The sequence below is a fragment of the Ictidomys tridecemlineatus genome, chromosome 1 (genome assembly GCF_052094955.1).
Source record: "Ictidomys tridecemlineatus isolate mIctTri1 chromosome 1, mIctTri1.hap1, whole genome shotgun sequence".
NCBI classification, from domain to species: domain Eukaryota; kingdom Metazoa; phylum Chordata; class Mammalia; order Rodentia; family Sciuridae; genus Ictidomys; species Ictidomys tridecemlineatus.
The window spans coordinates 43,276,505-43,290,604 of record NC_135477.1 but is presented as its reverse complement, the minus strand read 5'-3'; the positions used below and the strand labels follow the sequence as shown (position 1 = coordinate 43,290,604).

The window sequence follows — 14,100 nt, the reverse complement described above, 5'->3', positions numbered from 1 at the left end:
TGGCCAGCCAGGTCCAATGAAGATATGCAAAGAACGTTTTGCTCTCATAAAAGAAACCGTGGCAAACCTATTTGGCCCAGGAGAAAGGCTGCACTTCACGGTGACAGCATGTATTGAAACAAAACCACTCGCCTTAGTCCTGGGTTGTGGATCAGTGGTAGCACTTGACTAGCATGTGTGCAAGAGGCACTAGTTGATTCTCAGTACCGCATATAAATAAATGAATAAAATAAAACCAAATATTACTTGCCTCTGAGAGCACACCCCCAATGACCCAACAACTTTCCCCTAGGCCCCACCTCTGAACATTCATCATTTCCCAAGAGCACCACCCAGGGGAACAATTCTTGAACACCTTGGCCTTTGGGGGACTCTCAAGTCCAAACTATGGCAATCTCTTAAGTAAAAATAAATAAATAAATAAATAATAGGTACACAGCCATCCATCCTTCCCTTTCCCTTTCTCCCCTGTCCTTCCTCCTCTCCAGGCCCCCATGTCCGCCATGGGCTGGAGGGGGGGGCGGGGGTAGGGCACTGGCAGCCAGCATGAGTTCCTTTAGCTATGAGCCTAGACCTCCTACAAGTGGCACTATGTGGAGACTCCCTGGGTGCACATCTCCAGCCTGCGCAGCAGGTACAGCACTGTGCGCGCCACTTACTCCAACTACTGGGCCCCGGTGTCCTCTTGTTCTCCGTGCACCGCAGCTACTGTCCAGTTCCGGCTCCTTGATGCACAGCCTGCAGAACCTAGACCTAAGCCAGGTATCCCCATTAGCAACGACCACAAGTCCATCCGCACTCAGGAGAAGGTGCAGCTCCAGGACCTCAAAGACCGCTTTGCCAGCTTCATTGAGCGCGTGCAGGAGCTGAAGCAGCAGAACAAGCTGCGGGAAGCCGAGCTGCTGGTGCTGTGCCAGAAGCCTTCGGAGCCCTCCCGCCTCTGGGCGCTGTAGGAGCAGGAGATTAGCCATCTGCGCATGGCGGGGGGACGCTAGGCGAGGAGAAGCAGGCGCTCCAGGGCGAGCGCGAAGGGCTGGAGGAGACTCTATGCAACCTGCAAGCACGCTAAGAAGAGGAGGTGCTGAGCCGCGAGGACGCCCAGGGCCTCCTGATGCAGGCGCGGGAAGGCGCCCAGGAGGACTCGCTGGCCCCAGCTGAGCTCCAAAAGCATATCCACAGCCTGATGGACGAAATCGCTTTTCTAAATCTCCAAAGCCTCATTCTATCTCTGCCTTTCCTTCTCTCTTTTTAGGCTCCTCCTCTCCTTTAGAACTTGTTCTTATCTTCATTTCTCCGCCCTTCGCTGCCTCTGTTTTCTCACCACTGTCTCACCCCTTCAGTGTCTCTCTCTCTCTCTCTCTCTCTCTCTCTCTCTCTCTCTCTCCTCTTCCTCTCTCTCTCTCCTCTTCGTCTCTCTCTCCCCCTCTCTCTCCCCCTCTTTTTCCCCCTCTCTCTCAGCCTCTCCCCCTTTCCCTCCTCCCCCTCTCCCCCTCTTTCTTTGCCTCCATCTATCATTCCTATCTTGCCTTCAGGGGTCTCCCAGGGTACACTGCCCGCGCCCCCAGTCCCACCCACCCGCCAAAGCGCCCTTGGTGCTCAGCAGGGCGGGCCCAGCCTGTGTGCAGAACAGGAGCCCCAAGGTGCTGGCCTGGCAAATATCAGTGCCCTGTTTGCTGGTGGACGCCCTCCCCAGGATAGCGCCAGCCTGCCCAGGAGGAAATGCTCCAAGACTGAGCCAAAATTCCTGGGCAGCTTGGGGCTTTCTGGCTCCAAAACACTCTTCCCCTCCAGAGGCCCCGCAGCACCTCGCGGATCTCAGAGACCCCAAAGACCTAATCTCTAGGTTCCAGCCAGGGCGCCACCACCGGAAGGAAGGGTGTTCTTGCACAGGAGGGGATTTGGGGAAGACATGTAGCCCTAGGAGGCTGCCCTGGGGTCCAGAGGTTCCTGATGAGCCCATTTCTCTGAGAGAAGTGCTTTCCTCTTTGTCACCTCAGGTTGTTGGCACAGGACCGGAAGCCGGACTCCTAGGGAGCCTTTCTGTCTACCCAAGGACAAGATATTAACGCTAATGCTGTCCAACTCCATCTGACCCTGAGAGGGAGATTCAGTCAAGGTGTCTGCCCTCCACAGAAATCCACTGCTTTGGTAAAGAAGTAGCAGCAATATTAAAAGACGCCTTTCAAAAGACAATAAATTCATGGCTGTCATAGAGATAGAAAATGAGCATGTTCCAAAGATTTTATTCAGCTCATTGTTAATGAGGGAACAAGTAGAATTTACAAGCAGTCCTAAGAACAGACTTAGGTTAGGAAAAGCAGCTTGCACATGCAAAAAGAATTGAACTCTTGCACTCCAGGAGGGATGAGAACCACTACAACCTGCAGCAGACAGAATTGCAGATCTGTAGACTATCTATATCTATATCTATATCTATATCTATATCTATATCTATATCTATATCTATATCTATATCTATATCTATATCTATATCTATATCTATATCTATATCTATATATCTATATCTATATCTTTTTTTTGTGGGGGAGGGGCTGAAGGCACAACTCAGTGGTGGTGTGCTGGCCCAGCATGTGAAAGAACCTGGGGTCAATCCCTGGTAGTGGCCTTCTACTAGTGTTAGGTAGACTGTAGGGAAAGAGGAAAGGGAAATCACATATTCACACATTGTGTCTAACCTTTAAGGAGTTCAAGCTCTAGTAATTGTTGTGATAGTAACAAACAGCTGCTGAGCTTTGATTGATTGACTTCTACTCTTTGCCACTTCTGATCTTTCCTTAAATGTCATTTAAAGCAAGTCATTGTCCATTATGCAGATCAAGAAATCTAGGTTCAAAGAGGTCAGGAACCTTGCAGATAACTTGCAGATAAGTCACACAACTGGCACAAAGAGGGGTCAGGACTAGAATCTAACTTGTCTGCCTCTGTACAGCCTGGTTCTTAGATAATAACACCCTCCATCCTGTTGTATTTATGCTAAAAGAAAACTGGAGGGGGGGTTCTTCATTCCAAAAGCTGGGTGAGTTTTTTGGTGATCTTCTAATCATCCCCCACCTTCCTCCAGTTTAGAACACAGAAACTGAGACAAGTGCAAAAAATAATAGTTTTAGTGAAAATACAAATAAAGCTACAGCCCTAACACATCTGAGAGCTGTGAGTACTTGGAGTACCTTGCTTGCTTCACATGGAACACTTTCATGGCCAAGCCTGGGAGAATGACTTTATCCATCAAGAGTCCCCATCAGGTTTATTTGGAGGAGCCCCTGCAGGCCAGGTCTGCCTCTCTGTCTTTTCTGTTCCTGGCTCAGTGCAATTGTCCCACATAATTACCTAATCAATAATCTTCACATCCCATCTCCTCCTGAACAGTAAGACAACAGCCTCAGGCACAGACATTCTGATTCTGAGTCATCAGGTCTGTCACCAAGACTAATATTTAATTTAAAAAAAAATATATATATATAAATTGTACACAACACCCTAATTTCTTTATTTATTTTTATGTGGTGCTGAGGATTGAACTCAGCATACTGTACATGCTAGGTAAGCACTCCACCATTGAGCAACAACCCCAGCCCCTAGGATCTAATTTTTAAAAAGCTTACATGGGGATTATGATGCCCAGATGAGCTGGGCTAGAAGAAAGGGTTTATTTAAAAAATACATTGAATTTCTCATACTGGGTTGGACATTCCACAGTAGTTTAGCTCAGTGGGAAATTATCAAAGAATACTGAAATCCACAAAAATTCTTATAGCTCAAATTTAGGGATTGGTTGCTTATATTATGAATTTAAAATTAGAAACACACACCCACACACTTTGATTTCTTGTTATATTAGAGCACAAAGTAATAAAGTATAAAATGCAAAACATCAGACTCCTCCCTGTCACTAATTTCCTCTAACCAATAATTCCAGTTAAGTTCCCACAGCATGGTGGACACTTTCTATTTCCTCTCTACATATTCCCTGTATTCTTAGTATGTATGGAGAAAAAATATAAACATGGTATCAAATAATAAATATTTTACTTTTAAATTTATGTCTACCTCAGTCATAGCATCAAATCCTGGGAGATCACTAAGTGGTCGTGTGCTGGCCCAGCATGTGAAAGAACCTGGGTTCAATCCCTGGTAGTGGCCTTCTACTAGTGTTAGGTAGACTGTAGGGAAAAGTTTATGAAAGTGAGTACACATAAATGTACTTTATTCCATGTAGGAGCTGCAAAGTATCCTATGGATGGGTATGCCATTATTTATCCATACAGTGCCCTATTTATAGACAAAGGGACTGTTTCTTTTTTCCCCAATATAAAACATGCTTCAAGAACATACTTGTGTATATATCATTTTAACAGTTTCATGTATTTATTTATTTAGAGACATTTCATCACTGAGCTATATCCCCAGTCCTTTTTAAGTTTTTATTTTGAGACAAGGTCTCACTAAGTTGCAGATTTGTCTGCCCCTGAACTTGCAATTCCTTGCCCCAACTTCTGGATTACCAAAGATTACTGAGATTACCAGCATGTGGCACAGTGTCTTGCCTCCTATATTTTAATAGCAAATTCATAAAAGCAGCCCAGTAGATGGACAGTATTAAAAATCTGCAACCAGCATGTGGGACAACTCAGAAAGCCATAGTGAGTGAAATCCACTGTATGATCCAAATTCTACAAACAACATTTAGTGGCTGTCAGTAAGAAGTAAACTTAGCTTTCAAAAAATCTAAATGCTGCCATGGTCAAAAAAAAAAAAAGAAAGAAAAAAGAAAAAAAAAAAGCAGACCTATATAATCATTATACAGTTGAATCCCCAAAGGTTGTTCACTGAAACATTTTGATCTGCATTCCTGCTTTGCATACTTAACATTTATATAAAAAACTCACACACAAATGAAAATGGAAAAGCTGCCAATACTTGATTCCTCTTCCCTAGTTTTCTACTAATAATCATCCACTGAGGCATCTTTTGAAACCACGGGGACAAAGAGAATGTTTAACATCAGACCTACCAAGAGTGGTTTGGTTTGTTGTTTCTGAGATGCTGTGAGTCAAACTAAGGGCCTCGTGCATAGGTGGCTTTCACACAGCTACATATACACACAGCCCCATAGTAGGTTCTTACATAAGTTCTCAATGTGTCAGAGTGCTATTTGGAGGCCATTTGGCATAACTACTGCACGTTTGCCATGGAGCGCACAGATCTTATTTGTGTCTTCTAAAAAAACAACCAGAGAGTCTTCATTTGCTTCCCACAAAGCATGATACCTGCCCTCTGGAATCACAAATCTGTTTTTAAATCAGAGCAGTTTCTCACAGCAGACCCTGGAAGAGGAGTTAATGAATCTGAAACTTAGTGGACTAACTAGATATCAGAGCACCACAATACTGGGCCTGTAATGCTAAGTTTTCTTCACCTTTACAGTAGAGGGCGCTCCTTACAAGCAATTTTGTAGCCAATGACTAGGGCATTTACTACTTGTGGACTTGGGAGTTGTGGGCTTTGGTGGAGGACTCCTTTTGAGACATTCTTGCTGCCTCCTACTGGAGGTCAGAGCACTTGAGGAAGTGCAGGCATTAGAGGGGTAGGGTGGCTGTATATACCATGTTTCTTTTCTTTTTTTCTTCCTCTCTTTCTCCCTTTCTTTCTCCCTCTCTTCTGTCTTTCTTTCTACCTTCCTTTCTTTCACTCTCTCTCTCTTTCTTTCTTTCTTTCTTTCTTTCTTTCTTTCTTTCTTTCTTTCTTTCTTTCTTTCTTTCTTTCTTTCTTTGTTTTTTTTATCTTTCCCTTGTGCTAGGGATTGAACCCAGGGCCTGCATGGGCTTGGCAAGTGCTCAACCACTGAACCACATTCCAAGTCCCTATTTTCATATATTCTGGAAAGGCTAGATTCCTGGCAGGGCAATAACAGAATGAGAGAACCTTTATTTTTTGTCCATAAGGCAAACACTGCCCCCAACTCTCACTAAACCACAGATGAGCCAGTGCACTCCAAACTGTGACATCACTGCATTGGAATAGTGCTGGAGGAGGTGTCATTTATATAAAATACTTCTGGAGGGGCAGGACCTGAAGTCACAGAACCAGGTGTCCAGGGCTGTTCCCCAACACCTATTTTTTTGTTAATAAAACCATCCTATGCTACAAAATGGTATCTTCTTGTTGGTTTTATTTAGTTTCTGCTATTTAGAAGTGAGATTGGGTTGCATTTGCCTACTCAAATACTTTTCCCTTCTATTTTCCCCCTTTTCTTTGTATATTCTGATTATTAATGTAAATGCCTTTCATTGGTGCTGGCAATGTTTTCCCTAGACCTCCCTTTAACTATCTTTCTTGGTGACTTTGCTCCGGAATTTCAGATATTAGGTAGCCAAATTTCTCAAGATTTTCCTTTATGACTTCTAGAGTTTATAAATTGCTTATGATTCCACACTTCAAAATTATAATATTTTTCCATTATTTTCTCCAAGTACTTTTAAAGGTTATTACATTTATAATCTTTATTCCATTTACATTTTTTCTGTGGTTTTTGAAGAAAGAAAAATATTTCTTACTTAATTTTTTTTCTGGAAGTGGACATTAAATATCCTTTGCTCTATTGTATAATCTATCCTTTAGCTGCTAGTTTTCTTTCCTTCTTTATTTTTGTATTAGGGATTTAAGACAAGGGTAATTTACCAATGAGCCACACCCCCACATCCCTGAGACTTTGCTGTGGAGAATGGGGAATTCAAATCTTTCTAGACAACGGACATGGAAAAAGGCTGAAGTCATGGAGTGCTTGAGGAATTGAAAGAAATCCTGTTTGATTTAGTACACACAGCAATAAGAAGGGAGAAATCAAATCAGAAAGAAAAGCAGAGACTCAATACTTTCAACATAAATTACCCTTAAATTTTATCTTAAGGGCAATAATAAACATATATTAAGTGATCTTATTCTTTTAAATCATATCAGAAGATAAAAGTGTATAATTGAGAAAAAAAAGAAAGAAAAGAGGGGAATGATAGACCCAGCCTGATTTTCTCTTAAAATTGGGAGCCATCTTTCCCAAAGCCATGAAAAGCTAATTTCAGCTTCACTATAAATTACTGCAAATTCTGAACCTGCTTGGAATGCCTGCCCTGCCTTGAACTCACCCATGCCTGGTTCTCTCTGAGCAGATAGCAGCCCTCTCTGAAACTTTAATGATGCCTCACAAATCCTGGCCTTCCCCAGTCAGATAATGACCCTCTTTGAGGCTCTAATGACTTTCATAAATTCTGATGTTAGGACCAGCAAAAATGTAAACTAACATTTGTGTTATGCTCCTCAGAGTTTTGTTAACTGTAATCCCCACTTTGTATAACTTTCTGGGCTATAAATCTGGACTGCAAGAAAACTGTGTCTGCTGTTTTGTTCCTGTGGTTTTTGCTGGGAGAGGCAGCCAGGCTGGTCAAAATAATAACCTTGGTTTAATATGATTTTCACTGGAGTCAGTCATCTTTTCTTGTGTCCTGGTCTAAAAATTGCCTGGAAGTCGCTGAGGCTGTCTTTGAACTCAATTTCTCTTGTCTCTGCCTTCCAAACTGCTGGGATTACAGGTGTGTGCCACCACCCAGGCAAGTGTGTTCAATTTGGAAAATGTCTTTGTTACTTCAATGTAAAGTTTTTCAAAATCTTCATCTCTTGGTCTAAATCTCTTGCAACCCTCATTTAAACTCAGGAGTTACAAAGCCTCATTAAAAAAAAATAGAACAATTCTGAACAAACCCACCTGGCTTCCTCTTCCAGACCATATTGCATAAGCATGATGATAACCCTTTCATGACTGACAACATCTCTAACCCAGGAGGTGAAGGGATTACTGGCACCCCACCTACCTAGGAGCACAGTAGAAGGGAGTGAAGTGACCTGCCCAAGGGTTACCCACTGCAGAGAGAGAGTAGGACTGCAGAGCTGTTGGGGGTTGATCCAGCTAGTCATCTTTCCTTCTAGAATTCTCCACCTAGTTAATGCCCTCTAGGGATTTTCCACCAAGATTAAGGGTGATAATTAAACTCTAAAGCCTAAGGCTTGGCTTGTTTGTAATTAACATTTACCCTATGCATTGTTTGAAAACATATTTTTAAAGGTCAAATCATGACCTTAAAACAGATATAAAATGAACACTTGCTAGGGATTTTCACTGAATCAATGAGTAAACTAGGCAGATTATAACTGACTCAAAGGAGAAGTCAAAAAGCAATGGAAAGTTAAAGCAGAATCCCAGATAGAGCTAAAATAAGCTTCTTCAATGGTCGGAAAGGAAACTTAGCTGAACCTGTCTGCTACAACAGAATATAGCTGTGTAGAGATGAGGGTTATTTGGCCTTGCTATTAGAGATCTATATTTTGTAGAATTGCAAAATAGCTTCCATGAAATCAAAACCAGATAACGTGGAAAGGTATGCTATAGACAATGCTTCTTTTGACTTCAATGTGGAAAGAAATATTGAAAAAAAACCCTCATTTATTCACAAGCAATTCATCAGTAATCCTATCAAAGAAGCCTAATGTTTCTGGCACCTGTTTGTATAAGGTAGAGTCACAAAGTTTTTTTGATTTTTCAATGGGCTTTCTTGATGAGCTCAGCTATCATTAGTTTTATTCCACACTCTTTTTTCTTTGTTGGTACTGGGGATTGAACCCAAGGACACTGAAACAACTAATCTACATCTTCAGCCCTTTTTTTATAGTTTACTTAGAGACAGGGTCTCACCAAATTGCTTACAGCCTCTCTAAATTGCTGAGATTGGCTTTGAATTTGCTATCTTCCTGCCTTAGTCTCTGGAGCTTGGGATTACAGGCATGCACCACCACACCAAGCCTTTTATTCCACCTTTAGGACTGATTTGAGGAAGATGAAAATCCTATGCTGTTCAGTTTGAACCCTTAATTTAGAGCCATGGGTGCTTGAAAAATAACACTTGTTTTCCTCTTTGAAGGGGACATTTAAGCAGAAACCTAGAAAGTGACAGGAAGTGTAAAGAAGTTTAGCTCTCTCCTCAGTGAGAAATTTTATTTTATTAAATAATCAAGGACATAATCAAATCAATGTAAAAGTTAATAAATTATTCTGGTGAAACAAACCCAGAATCTTTCGACATAGATAAGTTACATTGAGAAAAAACAAAACAAAAGAAAACAAAACAAAAACAACTTTTTATCATAGCTGAAGATGGCAAACAGCAAATCAAGGAAATGAGGCCATCAAAATTACACAAACTTTTCTAAGATTTCTAAAGTATTTTGTAGTGTAAAAAATATATATGATACATTTTAAAGACTTTTTTTGTTGTTTTTAGTTGTAGATAAGCACAATACCTTTATTTTATTTATTAATTTGGTGCTGAGCATTGAACCTAGTGCCCCCTGCATGTTAGATAAGAGCTCTACCATTGAGTCACAACCCCAGGCCTGTATGATACATTTTGGTTATTTATTTGGTACTAGGGATTGAACCCAGGGGCACTTTACCACTTAGCTGAACCCCATTCTTTTTTAAAATTTTTATTTTGAGACAGGCCTCACTAAATTGCTGCGGCTGGCCTCCAACTTGTGAACTTTGTGCCTCAGGCTCTCCAGTAGCAAGGATAATAGGCATGTACCACCTACAGTGGTTTTGCATATGATACATTTTATAAGCATTACATGTTACCTGTTATAAACATTATTATATATGGTGTTAATTTTGTATGATAAAATTCATAGTGTGATAAAAGCAACTTTTTATAATATTTTTAACATTTCTCATAAGACTTAACCCATTTCTGACTCAATTATTATAAACAAATGAAATCAAATATATTTTATTAAATTAAATTTTTTCTGGGCTGGTGATTGAACCCTTGGCCTTGCTCTTGCTGGGTAAGTGCTCTCCTACTGAGCCATATTTCTGGCCCTACAACTCATTTTAAATTCTTCATTATGCTTTTTCATATTCTATAACAAAATGATTCTTTACTTAGGATTAATTTCATTCTTTTTACAATTTCTTTTTATGGTACTAGAATTGTACCAATCGAGATGTAGTTTGAGTGAGAGCTTGGTGAAAGTCTCCTTTAGGGTGAGGTTAATGCGTTCTACCTTGCCTGAAGAGGTGGGATGATACAGGGCATGTAGATTCCAGGAATGTGGAGAGCCCCAGCAATGCATTGTGTGATTTGAGAAGCAAGAGGATCTCAAGTTTGAGGCCAACTTTGTTGGACCCTGTCTCAAAATAAAAAATAAGAAAGGGTTAAATGAAGCTCTATGGTAAAGGCAGTGGAACAGCTATTGGGTTTATCTGTTATCCTTCTGAAAAATACTGAAAACCCAATCCACTTGAGAAAGAAGTGTGATTAAAAAAAAGTGGAGGCTTCTACTGCCATTTTTCTTCTTTGGTATGCCTCACACGTGTGTGTGTGTGTGTGTGTGTGTGTGTGTGTGTGTGTGTGTGTGTGTCTACTTTGTTCTTAAAGCTTTAACTTGTGTTTTTTCTTTCCTTTTGATACTGGCATGTTTTGACTCTCATTTGCTTTCAGGTCAATTGTGTGAGTATTTTTCTTATGGAAAAGAAAATAAATGTTACAATATATCATTTTCATCTTATTAATAACTATAGTCTCATAAAATCTGTATTCCTCATTTTAGACTCTCATTTTTATTTCTTTCTATTTGTTTTGTTTTGTTATGTGCTGGGGATTGAACCCACAGTACTCTACCACTGATCTACATGCCCAGCGTTTTAGCTCTTTCTATTTTGAGTGTGATCCAGTGGAATAGTCCTTGCCTAGCATGCCTGAGGCCCTGGCTTCAATTCTCAGTACCACCAAACAAACAAAGCCCCCATACAAACACTTGGAGAGCCCTTGGCACCAGTGTTTTAAGACTGCCATTCTGTTGGAGAGGGGTTAGAGAAAGGTCATGTAAACATCCTGCAAAAATATCAGTATCCTTTATTTGATTGCTATGTTAAACAGGAAGCTCAGTTTGAACTTCATATTATAGAGCACAAACTGAAGGTGGTCATGAAACCTCAATACTTGTATCATCTGAATGCTTACACCCTATTTTATTTCATCTTATTCCTCCCCTAATCTACTGCCAACCACTTAAAGTTTTGGGTGTGAGATTAATGTGAGCTGATTTATTTGAACTTTCTTAGTTACTATTCTGGCTGAGCATTTTGCATTAGTTTCTTTCTTTACATTTTTGAATTTTGTTAGACCAAAATCTTTTCCCAGCCTGCAGATCAGAATATCATGGTATCCTCATATTTTTAAGATAGGTCCTTAATCCATTTTTTATTATTATTATGAATAAGGTGTGAGGCAGAGCTCCACCTTTAAAAAATCTTAGTCAACAAATAAACTTTTCTTTCTCTGGATGCCTCTAGTATTCCTAAAATCTGTTCTTTATGTTTCCAACATTTTCAGTTGAAGATAGTCATGACGAAGAAGGAGGAACAAATCAAGAAAGAGGAAAAAAACTGCCACACCAGTTTTCAAAACATCATTTAGAGATTCTTAGTTGATCACTAGAACAAAATCTGTACCCAATTTTGGGATCTGGGAGGAGCAGGCCAAGCAAATGCAGTGCCAAATATGTGAAATCAATGTAAGTAAAAAAGTCCAAAAATTACATGAACATATCTTTTTGTAGGTGACATAGAAATTAGAATTCTTGGAAAAGTTTTATGTCATTTCTTCACATAGGACAGCATGATACTTTGTCACATATCACTTCAATGAGTTTGTGAACCTTTCAAATGACTTTCATAGAAAAATCAACTCTTGTGAGGCAAGTTTGGGAGTAGGCATCAAGTAAGGCACTCATGTAATTATCCAACATAGAGTGTGTGCAGTTTTGATCAGGGTGCTTGTTGATCAAAGTCCTAGGAAGATTAAATATTTTGAAGGTGGAACTGATACTTTTTAGAGATGTTGGGTATTCAGTGAGAGGATTTAAGAATGGCTGTACAATTTTGGCCTGATCCATTTTATACCATAAACATGAGGAGTTTTTCTTTAGATATGTGAGGTTTGGTATGTCAATCAAACCTCCAAGAGGTGATGGAGAATGGGCTTGGTTAGATTATGTCCCTCACATGACATTTCACAGCATTAGTAGATTATTTTAGGTATTTGTTACATGAGCCAATATTTTGTTTTGGAAATTTCCAATGTAGTTAGTTTTGTAAAATAGCTATAAAATAACAAAATAATTGTTAAAGCTGCACAAAATTTTACCATCTCAGGATTGCCATAGTATACATTGAAGAGGGATTTTCATATATCTCTATTCTGTCATTATCCATGGTTCAGGAAATATGTTGGTTGTTTGACCCAAGGAGGACAATTTTGGAGGAAATAAGAAAGGGAATATAAGAAAAGCTTTGGAAGATAGAGGAATAGCAAATAGTATGTAAGCAATGAAGTTACTGTGTTAGAAAAATTCCATAAAATGAAGCATTTCAAAGATCCTGCAAATCAATGATGGTAGACAAATAAGTACAAAATCTGAACAAGGTAATGAGTGGGAAAAATTTTGAATTGAAATGAGATACACATGCTTAGAAAATGCCCATGTGATCGGAAGGCAGGATAGTCAGGGAGAGGATCATAGGTGGTCTGGATGTGAGAACAGGAGCACCTGCTTTTTGGCTTAATATTTGTAACCTACTTGCTAACTTCTCTGTCACCGCTGACAAATTATGGAATCTTGCACCTCATCTTTCTGTTATAATTATGTTGGAAAGAGAAAATGAGAGCTTTGGAAAGAGAAAATGAGAGGTCCCTGTTGTTATGTATAGTGACAATTTTAACAATCTTAAGCATGTATGGAAGATAACTTCCAGCTCTTAACCTAAAGCTATTCTGAACTTAGGGACAGGTTCCAGGAGTGATCAAATATCAAAAGGCTTACAGACATTTTTGCCTGTGCCCCTCTACAACACTAGCTCATTGGGTTGCATAGTCAAAAAGCATTTTCTCACCTCCATACACCCACCTCTAAACTCTGGGGAGTACTGCTGGCATTGAGGTTATCCTCAGTTGATGCAAGAGAAAAACATCAAGACTAGAGTGGGTCAGTGCAGTTGTTCAAATCATATGTACAATGCACTGCCCAGTTATGATGACAAATGCTTTCTTAGTCTGAATGTGTAATTTAAATACAAGAAATTTAAGAATATTTTTACAATACACTGAGTCATGACTGTACCTTGATGGGGCAGCTTAAGAAAAATTAAAAAGTTGAGGGACTGTGTGTATGGCAACTTGGGATCTGTTCATTCTAAATACAGAGGTTAAAGAGAGGTTGCTGGGAGACTTTGAAAGCCTGAGTTCCCATGGACAGAAGGGCTGCTTCAGACTGTGGGGACAGTTTGGAATTTGGAATTGGGAACCATTCACAACCTACATTATATGGATGGCCCAGGAAGGATTTTCTTCTTTGTGTCTATTTCAAGTCAAGAAGCAAGTCAGTGATAATGCTGAAACTAAGATTACCGAAAAAATATTTGAGTGAAAATAATTTGTCTTTCTTTTTAAAATTGGTAACAAAACAAAAGATCCAGACTACCAGCTAGAGAGAAACAGAGGATATTTGCTGCAAGGAACAACAGGAGTCGCTTGTCCAAGGTTTTCCAGTTTTCTACCACCAGGATGCCCAGAGGCAATCTGACAGAGTCACTGCACAGCCTTCTGGCCCCCAGCAGGCTCCACTGGAAAGACACAGCTACTTTGCATTGGAGACACAGAAGGTCCTAGTGAAGAGGATGGTTCATGTGACTGGGTATTCCCAAGCATGAGAAAGGAACCAAGTTGTGTTTCTCTGGGTCAAGGGGCCAGAGAAAGTGGACCTTCTTCTAGTATTAGTACAGCCATCTATAAGGCCATGTTCATGATAGAAGAAAGCCAGCAGAGCAGGCTTTTGCATTTGCCCGTTGTTGATAGTGTGCATGGTAAGACACAACAAGAGCAGGACAAGGAGCTCTCTGGTCTCCCTAAAGGACAGCAGATGAATGACTAGAGATATTCTATTTTACAGCAGCAACAGGGCCAAAACTACCAAGAG

The 14,100-nt window shown here is 40.2% G+C and overlaps 1 pseudogene; it reads left to right on the top strand.

Moving 5' to 3' along the window:
* The first annotated feature begins 546 nt into the window (after positions 1 to 546).
* On the top strand, positions 547 to 1,252 carry LOC144366927 (neurofilament light polypeptide pseudogene; annotated as a pseudogene).
* Positions 1,253 to 14,100: the final 12,848 nt, after the last annotated feature.